A 14430-nucleotide genomic window follows, 5' to 3' on the forward strand; every position below is an offset into this window, starting at 1 on the left:
GTTCGCGTGCACAAATGAAATATCACACCGCAATTCGCGTTACTTGTGACACTGGCTGGCGGTGAATTTTAATTAGAGGTATCAACGCGCTGTAAGGGGTCAATAATATTCAAAAATAGTTTTTGCTTTAACTTAAAAAGTAAAAAAGCCCTTTCCCCCACTCTTTTTGCAAAATATTTATCTCAGTCTTCTCAATTTGAACAGCCAAAAAAAGATTTTTCGCATTTTTCGTAAAAATCCACCTACCATGATATCTTAAGTTAGCCTCACTAAACTCGTTTGGGAGTAAAAATTCTTTCGAATTATCAACTCAAAAACGAGGTTAGTCAGGCTAATTTTAATACTTACAAAAGAATTTATAATTAGCAGCCATTTATGAAAAGGGTCTATACTTGACTATGTTCTTTGCTCTCACAATGAAATTAAACATATTGTAAAATTACAACAGTGGCACGATACAAAGCTTATTACTTTGCTACTCATAGTATACTGTAGGAAAAAAGACGCATTTGAATTTAAGAAAAGAAAATCGATTAATCAATATGATTAACAAGAAACTGTTTAAAATTCGGTGATCTACACCGCTTACTAATTTACATACAATTTTTTTAAATTTTGTATCGATTTTTATCGATTGTTATCGATTATCGTTTTTATCGATTTAACACACCGGGCGTACTGATGTAAGGCTGCAATGATTCTCAATACTAAGCATCCTCGTGAAAGAAGGAGGTTTTGCCTTTAAACATGATTGCACACCCGTACCGTGTACTGGTTGGCGTGAAAAACGTATTCAACTGGGTATACAAATGACGTAAGTGGTAGCTTACATTTTATAAGCTACCACTTTATATTTTAAGACAAAGGTCGAATTTTAAATAGCCTTGTGCTCATGTTGCCACATAAAATTGCTTGTTATGTTTATCAAGAAGCCTACGAAATCCCGCATGCATAATCAGTATGATATCAGTACGACGGGGATCCTCAACAGAGTCGATTACATCACACTGGAGTCTAACCCTGGATAATTGCAAGTTCTCTTTTTTTTCTTCTAGCGAATGATGACGGCAATGATGTCTCATCAATGGAATGACAGCCTTAACTTAGTAACAAAATGATTAGTTGGCACAATAAGCACTGAATAAGTAACTGAATAAAGCGGGTAATGGGTGCGGATATTGAATGTAACAATGGAATAAATAAAGGCTGAATCATTCAAAAACATTTTTTCCTGCCTCCATCATGTATGAAAACAGCAAGTAATAAAGTAAATCAAAGGGACCCCATGGGAATTTTGGGATGCCACGTTATTGAATTCTTTCCGAAAAAGAATAAACAAGTTTGATTGCATTAGGACATTATATGAAAGTTGACAAAATTAATTTAGACTTAGGAAATGTTTGGCTCTTTTCAAGTACTAGTTCAAGTCAGAAAGAAAAAAAAACAGAAAAACAGAAGGTTTGAGAAGGACGAAACCTTTCTTAAATTCGCACAAGGCAGACGCTGTAATAGGGGACATAAAATGCGACAAAGAAGCATTTTTATGGACGAGATAGTTCCCCTGATATAAAGTTTGCTATTTTTAAACCAAATCGCGTCATCGTGTGTGGCACGCGTGCGTATTGCTGCAAGGGCGCCGCATGGATATGAATCGAGACAGAACATCGCTTTAGTGAATCTGACACTGATGTTTTTTTATGAGAAGTTTTCATTCCAAATTTAAATCGAACTCTCGTTGATTACGTGTATACAGCTGTTTCGAGAAAGATTGTAGGAAGAAAGCGTAAACGTGCACGTGACAACCCCGAGAGTTAGTATGAATAGAAGTACGTAGTTGCTACACGCACAGTCACGTTCCGAGAGCCTGCGTGACCCTTGCCTAGCAGAACGGGAAACGAAGGACTCTGGGGTAGAGTGTTTTCAATCACATGGTTCTTCTTCCTCCGGCTAAATTGCGCAGGCGTGAACGTGTAGTTCACGATGGCATCTGACTCCTCGGCTGACTCGGAGACTTTCCACAAAGCTATCAAGTTTTCCTTAGAGAAACTATGTAAACCCGAACGAGAATTGAAGAGAGGACAGTATGATGCCACAAGGGACAATCAGGGATGGACTATTGGTAGCAAGGGCAGTCATTCAATTAAATGACTCATATGACATCTCAAAAGTCTGCAAAAAATATGACTGACGTAATGTCCAATCCAATCCAATGCAAGCAAAAAAATATTTTGGATTATTTTGACCTTGATGTTCCCTTTAATCGACTCCCTGATGAGATATGCTAAGGCTTTCAATGGGTAATAATAATGGTGTAATAATTCTTTAATTAGAGTGACAAACTCTACTTAGCTAAAACGCTTCGTCGCAGGAAGCCCACTATTAAAATAACATTAATATACATTGATTAATAAACAAGTAAACAAAAAAAAAAATACAAACTAGTTAAAATGTAAGTGTATAAAATGAAACAAAAGATACAAAATTTAACATTCTCAATAATGTGAGTAAATTCACAAATCCAAGAGTATGATGATTTAAACAGTTATATAAAAAAATGTGTAATTAAATTTAAATTGAAAACCTCACGCGACGAATCCTTAAAAGTTCCGGCCATAACGCGTGTTGTTTCTGACAGAGAGTTCCATATGTTTTTGCCGCAAAGCAACGGGAAGACTTCAGGCCATGCTTGGTGCTGCCCACCCTTGGTAAATAGAGCATATTTGTGCATATTTTTTTCCATTAAGACTAGTTAACTCTAGGGATAGGTACTCTTTTCTAAAAGCATCTAATTACTGTGATTAACATATCCTGGATGCGGCGATCTCCTAAAGTACCATGTAAACCAATTCAGTGGATCAGTTTTTTTCCGAGTACTACTTCAGTTTTAGGTTTTCTGCGGGATGCCTGAGGGCGTTCCGCATGATCAGGTTGTTCCATTCTCTCGAATTCTCTGTGAACCGTGTCTTAGAATGCACGCGACGCATAATCTCTTTCCCATAGATTCTCCGGCATTTAGTCATCCAGTTTTGTCGTCCATCGAGTGAACAATTTACACCTGGAGCCGATTACGGTACTGCATATGGTCATTTCATCTGCTCACAATGTAAACTTTTAGCAGACAGTTGTACTTTTTTCTGACTTTCTTCACGTTTATAGCATGTTAGGTGAAGTAAATCAACTGATCAATCATTGTCCACTGTCTACAGTCTGCTTTCGTTGTTTGCGTTCTTTGTCATCTTGCTGTATACGTAAGTTATCGAATTCTCGGTGTTTATCATATCTAGTTTAATACTCTGATCAAGTCTAGTTACAATAAACTTGAAAACGACTGGTAAACTGCTCATAATCAACCAATTATTATACATATTCCATATACAAACGGTGATAATAACATGGCGTTCGCATTTTAAAGTTCCATTTTTGTTCGCCATGATATGTCTTAAAAAAGTCCAAAACAAAACCGTGCTACATTTATTTATCGGCTTAATGTTCATAATTTCTTGTGTTGTCGAATTTGGAAACGACAGCTTGCGGTCTTACTGAGAGCCTGTCTAAGTTTTATTCCGGGCTGCTCCAAGGCGTTACGCCCGATCAGTTTGTTCCATTCTCAGTACACGCTACTTGTAATGCCCTCCGACGTATAGATTCCCATCAAGTCATCCAGCTTCATCGTCAATATAGTCCACAATTTTCACCGGGAGCCGATAAAGGTAGTGTTTGTTGCTTAGTTGATTTCTCTTTAAAAATTAGCGGGAAATTGTCCTTTTTTTGCCGGTTTCTTTACGTTTATACATGTTTGAGGAGTTAATCAACTGATTAGTCAATACTTACTGTTTATAGTCTGTTTTCGATGTTGTGGCTCTTGCAGAATCATTCCTTTGTCAATCTTGTTGTAAATGTACGTTATCGAATTCTCTGTAGTTAACGTAAGTAGTTTCATCAAGATTAGTGTCAAATAATTTGAAAAAGACTCAGTACTAGCTTCACATTTACCAAACGCTATGGAATGCATGTTTTCACTAATGATATTATGCCGTTGAGACTTCGCTGGTTTCTCCATCAGTTGTGTTGAGGCAAAATTCGAATTAACAAAGTCGCTAAACGTGAACTAAGCAACAGTTTAGTTTAACAAGATAAACTATGGAAAATTTTCTATCCATTTTATCAAGCAGTTAGTAAGGTTTTCGCTTACCAAAACACTTCCACGTTTAATTTTACATAATTGTATTATATTGTTATACTAGAAGCGCCCTGTGAGGTTCAGAGATTTGTATCGAGCCTGGCTGGTGGAAAAGGGCACAGCTCTTGGTACAGATCTTTTATTTCAGACTATTATAATACTGGTATGGCCAGTTAGAAAATGTGTATAAATTTAAGAACAGTGAAAATCGGGACAAGAAATGCATGCTCATTTATTACCTTGAACAGAGAAGAAATTTAATGTTCAGTAATGAATGTCATCTATTTCTCGTGATAATATTTTACATTTTCTCCAAGAGAGACCTTACGCACTTTGTGGTAATCTACAGAAAGTCAAGAAAGTGGAGTAAGACCGCCAATTACGAGACTTCAGAAATTACTCAAAAATTTGACAACTTTCTCTGACTCACATATTGAGTTGGGTCGACTTTTTTCTGTAGGTATATTTAGAAGACCGTCTGTTGAACACTAAAATATACGAATATCCAGTTCTGAGGTAGCTTCCGAGTGCTTTTATAGTAACGTGGGGAATTGAATACTTGCAGTATTGGGCAATTTCAATTTCGAATCTAGATCACTTGAACCGCAATTCTCAGTTGTCTTGTGTCAGACCGCTGCAATTATCTCGCCATGTTTGTGGGAGGCCCATTGTTTCGATGGACACAACTGCTGGAGAGTATACTGTGATGAACAAAAATCAACTCCAGACGGAATAGCAATGCTTTCAGCTGCTTAATGCTACGGAAACTGTGATTAGTACTGGCAATGTGGACCAGTTTGGTCCAATCAGTTTTAGGTTTTAAGCAGGATGCCTCGTAATCAGTTTCTTCCATTCTTTCGAATTCTCTTTGAACCGTTTCCTAGAATGCAAGCGACGCATAATCTGCTTCCCATAGATTCCCCGATATTAAGTCATCCAGTTTTATCGTCCATCGAGTGAACAATTTACACCTGGAGCAGATCAAGGTACTTCATTCGCTCAGTTGATGTCTCATCGAGGTAAATTAGCAGACAATTGTGCTTTTTCCAGGTTTCTTTAGCTTTTTCGAGTTTTTATTTCTTTTAGAAAAGTCATCAACGGAAAAAATAAAACAAGTTTTTTACTTTGATCATCAAAATTTAAATTTAATAGATAGCCATAGTTTTTACTTTTTCAAACTCCAAAGAGAAAACCCGTGTTTTAATTAAGCGAAAGGGCGTAACTCTTTCTACCAGGAGTAAAGGAAAATTTGAAGGTAGTATCACATTGTATACTGCTCTCCTCTCGCTCTTTGCGCATTTTATAATAAAATGACTTGGGAGCATTCATGATCAGCTGACAGGGCAGTTATTAAAAATAAAAAAACCCGCAAATCCATAAAACACAAGAAAAAATACAAGCATAGTCCCAACCTTATAAACTACATGCAACTGTATAATTCAAAGTTGCGTTAAATATTTAAGATGTCGTAAAAAAGGTTGTATGTGTTTATCATGGTGAATATACAGATTGTATATAGATCATACTCTTGACCTCGTGCATTTCCTTTAAAAGCTACACCACTAGATTTACATGCATTTATTCGCAACTCCCTTCACTGCTATGTATTAGCACGTTTATCAGCATGACAGAAAGAAATTTGTATCTGGAAAAGTCGATGACATTCGCACACATTGCGTGCCTATGCTTGCTTGCTAAAATATTCGTAATCAGTTCCATGTTGACGAATTTGCAGACGACGTCTTACTGGGAGCCTAAATATGTTTTATGCGGGATACCAGAAGAAGTTACGCGTCATCAGTTTGTTCCATTCTCTGTGCACCGTTTCGTAGAATACGCAACGGCGCAAAATCTACTTCCCATAGATATCAGTTTTATCAGTCGTCGAAGAGCACAATTTTCACCTGGAGCCGATTAAGGTAGAATATCTCGCTTAGTTGATGTCTCATAAAGTTAAATTAGCAGTCGATTTCCCGGGCCTTTTCCCGGGTTTTTAGCGCTTGCAAATTTAAGAGATTCGGTGTAAATCAACTGAGCAATTAATATTTAGTGTTTGCAGTCTGATCTTTATGGCGTTCTTACTAATCAGTCTTGTTGTAAATGTATGGTGTGAATTCTCCGTAGTTTTCCTATCTAGTCTAAAACTTTCATCAAGCTTACTGACAAACTGATAACTTCATAATCAACAAATACTGTGGAATGCGGGTTTAGGAATGCTCTCCATTGCTAATATTTTCCAATGATATTTCGCAGGTTTTTAAATCCGCCTCGAAGAGTAGAATTGGAATTCATAAATCTGGCAAACGTGATTGAGCAAAGGTTTAATTCAAGAATATAAACTGAGGAAAGCTCCCATCTGTTTCTCTTACCTTAGACGCTTTCACTTTTGATTTTACATAATTAAAATACATTTTTGCAAGAATTGCGCTGTGGGATCGGCGATTTGTGTCCAGCCTGGCTGGTTCAACAGCGAATAATTTAAGCGCACGTCCAATTTCAATGTAGAATCTAGATAACTTGAACAAGGCTAAGTTGTCTAGCGTCAGGCCATTGCGCTATTCTTCTAGCCATGTTTGTGGGAGGCACACTGTTTCGCTGGACATAACTGCTCCAGGTTATACTGTGATGAACAAAAATGCCTTCCAGAGGGAATAGCAATGCTTTCAGTTGCTGAATGATACGGAAACTGCATAAGTACTGGCAATGTGGATCAGTTTGGTCCGAATGCGACTTAAGTTTTAGGTTTTATGCAGCATGCCTGAAGGCGTTACATGTAATCAGTTTGTTCCATTCTCTAGAATTCTGTTGAAGCGACCTTTGGGGAAATTAGCTGATCACTCCAACACTCTTTGTTAGGTTGCTTCTCTTTTTATTCCCACTATTGATTACTTCGGTACAATACTCACAACGTCCTCTTCTGCTACTCTTGACTGGTTACAGCAAGTACTACAACTACAAGGAGCTAACTCGTCACGTTCCTTTTAAAGGGACAACCACGTCATCCATCAAATCAATGTCGAACTGTCAATTAGGCTAACGTAATGTCATGCGCAGTTCGAATAAGGTTCTATTGCGACTGCGCACCAAGCTACTTAGCATATTTTCCTTCGAGGTTTGTTACGGTTTTGTATTTAGTTTTCCTTTCATTCCCGGTGTTTCCTTTGTTTTTCTTTTATTTATCTATTTCGCCGCGCTATGACTCTTGGGACATGTCACGTTCTTGCTTAGTTGTCGGACTTCTGTTAGAGGATCGTCGGTGTTATGTTGTTGTAGGAATCATCGTCGAATTTTATGGACCTTTATAAGCCAGCTAGAGGCATTACTGCGCGGAAAAGATATGTAAGTGTTTCATTGTTTTGTTTATTTTAGTTATATTCCATTAGGTTCGCTTTCCATCGATTATTAAGCTTTTAGTAAGTTTCTCGAGGGACCACGTGTTTAGGTTAGGAGCATTCCAGCGTGGCAAATGCTAGGATTTCGTGCATTTATTTCAAGTGTATTGGTCCCTAGCTGTTAGAAATTATTGTTCAGCATTTATACCTTGCATATTTTGTTAGATTTTTCTGTCGTTTATCGTGCGGAGCATGTATTTTCTTGTAGTATTGTTGTTATGTAACTAGCGGGTTCCGCCTCCAAATATGAATTCAGCATGCAAGTTTAACCTTTAAAATTGTTTTAGTTTCTTTATTTATACCTTATTTTTCGGTTATAGTTAGTGTAGTTTTTGGCTTTGTACGTTCACATTAGTTTATTTAGTTATATAATCATTATGTTCAGTTTACGAGAATCAACATACGTTGTGCAGAAATAAACGAGCATTAATCGGAACTTTCATCGCCTTCTGTGGTCGCATTCTCCGTAAAATACTTCTCTCCGAAGCCCGACACTTCTCGATTCGTCTGTGATTGTCGTAGCTTCAATTACAAGGTTATCGAGGTTGACTAAAACATTTTCTACCTTGATTTTAACCGACTCTTCCTAAGTGATTGACCTAAATAAGGTAACGTGAGCAATATAAAAGTTACAATCTTCGTTCTTACCGATTAAAAGTTTAGGGTAACACCAAGTTAAAAGATAAAAGTTGTTGTTAAATATTTCATACAACATAAGTGTTACAAGGAATGGGTTTTCAAACTCCTAGCTTCGTGGGCGGGATTTCCAGCTAAAACTATCGATCTCATTAACTGGACGTGCTCTTGGTACAAACATCCTCTAATGAGGTGCCGCTGCTATTGTTAGGAATCTTTTCTTTATTTGGGTAGAAGTGTGAACTAGGAATACATTAATTAAACATCGCTATCAAACTCCCTGAAAAGGTCAGTAAAAAGGGCAAGGTTTGACTGAAAAATTGGACAGGAGACTGAAAATAAGTTAAGGAGTCTAACGCGACTAATTCCAAAAAGAGCGCTTCCAAAATCTAGATTTCAATTTTTATTTCATTTTCTTGATCGACACCCGCGAGTAAGCAAACGAGTTGCTGGACAACGCAGCTGAACCGAAAACATGCAGCGCAGCAACGGTGCTTGCAGAACATGAATGTACCAAGGCATCCTACCAAGAATCGGCTAACAAATTATTTAAGTAGATACTACATCTTCAAAATAGTTAGATTACATGGCACCATTTCCAGTGTAACAACAGTCAAGTAATTTACACATATTTCGCTGAAGAACTAGTTCCTAGGAAACGTAGCACCTGCGTACACATCAACAACGATAAGAAAGGCAACATTTTTTAAACACCTAAAATATTCCAATATTATATTTCGAATGACCCAACACTTATTTCTCAAAACATTACCATTAACTTTTCACCCATTATTACAACGAATAAATATGGTTGGGAATTTATATCTTGCTTGCATTTTTATTGTTTTACAATTCTCTGTGCACCCTTTCTTAGGACGTACGCCGAGACATAATCTGCTTCCCATAGATTCACCGACATTAAGTCATCCAGTTTTATAGTCCACCGAGTGAATAATTTAGACTTGGAGCAGATTAAGGTATATGTCATGTCTTGTTAAGGTAAATTGGCAGAGAATTTTACATTTTTTTAGGTTTCTTTACATTTATAGCTTGTTTAAGAGATGCGGAGTTAGTTAACTGATCAATTAACATGTACTGTTTACAGTCTGTTTTCAATGTTTGCGTTCTCTATCATCTTGTTGAAAATGTATGTATATTTATAAAATTCACTGTGGTTTCCTTATGTAGTTTAATACTTAACCGTTTCTTGGAATGCTCGCCAGCGCAAAATCTTCCTACTTTATCGTCCATTGGTTGAACAATTTAAACCTGGAATGCAATTTAGGTACTTCATTCGCCCAGTTGCTGTGTCATTGAGTTTAATTAGTAGACAGTTGTACTTTTTCTGGGTTTCTTTAGCTTTCTCCAGTTTTTATTTCTTTTAGAATAATCGGCGACGAAAAAAAGAAAATGAGTTCTTTACTTTGATCGTCAAAATGTAAATTCGCTTTGCTCGCATCATCATTACGTCAACAGCTCGCACTAGTTCTGTTTCCGTCGAGTTTTAGTTTAAATGTACTAGCGTTCTATCCCGAATGCCTTTCTCTAATTGGCTGCGTTACTCGCTATCCATTCTGTGACATAGCATTGACCTTCTTCCCTTCGGAGCGCACGTATTTGTAGCTTGCGTTCCTATGATGTCTCCATGCTTTCGCACTGCTTGCTGTTGAAACTTTCGTACTGTGGGATCGTCTTGATGTAGGAGAAAGTGGCGCGAACACTACTGTCACTGTAAGTTAAGTTTCCAAACGGCACCGCATGACCTCTATGAACTTTTCTTGATTTAGTCGGTTACTAAATAGACGATTCGACTGAGGCCTTAAGCTACTGTTCTTTTAATTCCAAGCTTTCGCCGATCAGATATGTTCATATAACTCACCATTTCCTGATTTAAAACAACAGATCAAATCGATTCAAAATATGTTACTTGTAGTTAGTTTCGTTTTAGAGCATTGAATTCTTGGACTTGTGTTGTATGTGTTCACCGTGGTGAATATACAGATTATATATAGATTATACTCTTAACCTCGTACAATTCCTTTAAAAGCTTCATCACTAGATTTGCATGCATTTATCCGCAACTCCTCCAGCTGTTATGTATTAGCACGTTTATTAGCACGACAAAAAGGAATTTATATCTGGGAAAGTCGTTGACATTCGCACACATTGCGTGCCTATGCTTTTTTGGTAAAATATTCATAATTTTCCGTGTTGTCGAATTTGGAGACGACGTCTTACTGGGAGCCTAAATACGTTTTCTGCGGGATACTAAAAGGCGTTACGCATTGTCAGTTTGTTACGTTGCCGAGAAATTGTTGCACAGCGTAATGTTATCAAAATATAAAAACAAAGAAACACAAACTTGGAGTAATTCCATCCTCTTATGCTCGATTTTTTCTGAGCGGCTTGTAGGGGGTTTTAAGTGAATGGTTTTAAGTGGATGGTTAATGGCGTAATTTCGTCGAATAATAATGTTAATGTAATGTTGAATGTTAATAGTGGTCGATGCACTCAGGCACAAATAGCTAGTTTTCAGGCATGACACTTAAACTGAATGAAAGAAATATTGGAAATAAACATAATAGGCTTTAAAATCCCAAATGGCGGGAGCCAGACCATTTGGCTAGCTGCAAGCATGACCGAGGATTTCAAGTAGGGTCCACCGAGAAAGAGGGGGCGACACTTAAGAGAGCGGGACTTGAACCCGTGACCACCGGATTTCAAGTCCCTCGCCCTAACCACTCGACCACGCTGCCTACAAAAATAGATATGTGTAGATTCTAAAGATATTTTTATTCCAATACTAGATACTGACGAATCAGCTCTCAGACGTACACGCCAACTCAAAGCCTCACCGTGGTACAAGGTGGAAAAGATGGAACAGTCCCCCTTGCAGGGTACAAAAATATCACTATCCTGGCTTTCATTGAATAAATATTTTCTGAAACTATTTTTCCTGTTCTGTGGAGCTACACTGGTCATTTGCGCCTTCTATCTACAAAGAACCAGTGTTGTAGACAAAGGAAACATACAAATCTACGATCGATCACTTACTCGGCACAGGGCAACTAACCAGTCTAGTAGTTCAGTTCCCCAAACAAAGAAAGAGGAAAGTGCGTGGCGGCCCGGGAAAAAGATTTTCATCGCTTTTGATTACTGGGAGCAACTGACAATGGCAACAAATAGCTTCCTTGATCTCACAGCCCTTGCTGCGTATGGTGGATGACAAGTTGTCCTTCCATTTGTAAAAGACTCGCGTTTTTACGGCGTACCCAAAAAGAAGGGTTTTCAAACACTCGCACTGTACTATAACGTGTCTGCGCTCAATCACACGCTTCGCTCTAGCGGCCATGGTACGCTTATAAGCTGGAAAGAGTTTCAAGACGTCTGTCAAGGAAAACTGGATGTACTGGTGCATTTTAATTACACGAACCTAACTAAAAGTCAAAAATATAATCGAACCACGCGGGCATTTTTTCCCTGCAACACTCGCCACGGAAACACATTTTGGGGTTTGAAAGCTAAAAGAACAATTTGCATGAATGTGTTTGCGGTTAATTCAGTTGAAAAATTCGAGACTGACGTCATAGAGGGGTTACCATGTGTTGGCTTGGCTCAATGGAGAGGAAGTACTAGAGCAAGATCGTATCGAGCACAATTTAATTTGGAAGCAGTTGTACCACATCGTATCTGCGTTTATGACGTTGCCATTTTCTTCAGTGCAAGACTCCTTCAAGTTGCACGAGATTTTATCGCAAAAAGTCTTGGCCCATTCTTTGTCTCTGTGCGCGTTCGCGCGGAAAAGATGCTAAAGTTTGGAATTACTTTTAGCAATAGTGTAGCGGTCAAGAAGTGTATATCAAATTTGACGAGGCGAGTGCTAAGGTACAAGAATGCTAGTGGAGTTCCCATACCGCTTTTCTTAGCAACCGATTTCGGAGACTATGGAAGTTTGTCTGGACTTGCAATACGTGCCCGAAAAAACGCTAAGTCATTGATGAGTATTTTAGCGCCTCTAAAACCAATTATTTTTCAGCCTTCAACTTACAATCTTACTGATCATGGTGCTGTGGCCATTGTGGAAATGAATATTGTGTCGTCTGGAAAACGCTTATTTGTAGTTGGAGGGGGCTCATTTCAAAAGTGGCTAGTTAATATGTTCCACAATAAGATCAACATTGACCAAAAAGCGAAAGCTGAATGCCAAATAAGGAATTGTGTAACTGAAGATTGTGTACAATAAATTAACTTTTCAGAAGCACCATTACCATTTTATAAAGGCAACTCGCTATCATAATCTGACAACGTGATTAATAAATATGTCTTATTAGAAAAAAAAATGAATTATTCGACAATTAGGGAAATTAGCTGCTTATCGCTCAAGTCAAAGTTAAAGTCAGTAAATTTAGATCAAAAGTATTTTTAGTAGTATCTTATTGAAAAAACTTATTATTAGAATTATTAGTTTTGTAGCATTATTTTGGATAACTTGGAGGTGATTCATTAGATTAACATTGTTTTTGTCAATCCAAACACTGTCGGCGTAATAAAATAGCGGCAGAACGAGACTGTTATAAAAAGTTAATCTAGCGTATAGATATAAAAACTGTTTAATACGGCGATTAAAAGCAAGGTGTTAGCTGACATTATACTGTTTTTAAGGGGAATATATTCCGTCCAAGTCGTATTCTTATTGATTGTAACCAGGAGCCATAGTCGGGGACGGAGACCGTAAGCGCGCCATTTCTATGATATGGGACAATTTTTCAATTTTTAGAACAAATTGCGCCATCGTGTGCAAGGTGATGACACTTAGTCATAGTTAGAGAAATTTTTCGCACAAAGGTGCAATGAGGTTAACCCCATGTAAAGCACCAACCCATGAGACAAGGTGAGACCACAACACTTGCCTTACTCTTTTCGATAAGTGTGTAGGTTCTTTAATATTCCCTGCTAACCACGTAACACTGAAGATGTAGGAGACGGGGCGTACGGTTTATAGTCTTTATCCGCGAAGACTTGAACGTCTGACCATTTGCAGTTGTAATTACAAAGGAAGCACATGTATATTTTTGCGCCTCTGGGGTGAGAGTAGAGCTCGACGTGCTTGAAAACGGCAGCACTCGAAAGAGGTTCATCTACTCAGCTCGAGCAACTAAGGATTTACACTGCTAGTAAAATTTGAAAATTCTTTCAAACTGCACTCGCCTGAAGGCGCGTGCAATTTTGCGGGGATTTTCAAATATCACGAGCAGAGTAAATCGTTAACTCCATTCTGTATAGCGGAGCCAAAAACGTCCGGCAAGTTTAACAAATCGTATTCTTTATTTAATATCTTGCCAAGTATTTACAGCAATGCAGTTTACTATATCTCATTTGAAAAGCACAAAATGTACTTTCCAGAAAAAAAAAAAAAAAATATATATATATATATATATACTTAACAAACGTAATGAACACTTAACAAACGTAATGAACTCGTATCATCTTGCCGCCACAGAAACAAAGCCCTCCTACGAAACAACTAACCCGTTAAATTTCGCGCTGCATATATTATGTAAATTATATTGTATATAAACGGTGGTAAAGATTATTCTTATTAAATCCCCTGATGAGTGGGCAACCACGAAACAGGCTTGTAGGGATGAACTTGTAGTTTATTTGTGTTTTTCCTCCCACATTGTATATATATATATATATATATATATATATATATATATAAATTCTATTTCCTTGTGGTGAATGGATTTCAAAAAGCGCTCAACTCTTAGAGGAGCATAGTATATTCATTAAATGTAGTTCAGGACTTCAGGAGTGATTCATCGTTTTATTGCTACAGACCTGTTTTTCGACGAAGCCATACCCCCGTACCAAAAAGCTCTAAATGAAAGCGGATACACCTACAAATTGACATACAACCATCAGCCCATACAAACACCGAGGAGAAACCGCAAGAGAAACATCACCTGGTACAATCCCCCATGGAACTCCAACGTAAAAACCAACCTAGGAAAGAAGTTCCTCCACATAGTCGACAAATGCTTCCCAAAGAACCACCCACTTAACAAGATCTTCAACAGACACACGCTCAAGCTTAGCTACTCCTGCATGCCCAACATGAAATCCATTATCTCGTCACACAACAAAACACTCCTCTCCGATTACAACACAGCCCCAACACAACAACCCAACAAACAGTGCAACTGCCGAACAAAAGACGAA

At 37.9% G+C, this 14430-nt stretch overlaps 1 pseudogene across 1 annotated transcript; it reads left to right on the forward strand.

Annotated features, from left to right (window-relative positions):
- Positions 1–5418: 5418 nt before the first annotated feature.
- Positions 5419–12494, forward strand: LOC145485147 (uncharacterized; annotated as a pseudogene). The gene is made up of 2 exons (XR_014049149.1): positions 5419–7519; positions 11016–12494. The product of XR_014049149.1 is annotated as an uncharacterized LOC145485147 (transcript).
- The last annotated feature ends 1936 nt before the right edge of the window (positions 12495–14430 follow it).

The sequence above is a fragment of the Orbicella franksi genome, chromosome 4 (genome assembly GCF_964199315.1).
Source record: "Orbicella franksi chromosome 4, jaOrbFran1.1, whole genome shotgun sequence".
In the NCBI taxonomy this organism is placed as follows: Eukaryota; Metazoa; Cnidaria; class Anthozoa; order Scleractinia; family Merulinidae; genus Orbicella; species Orbicella franksi.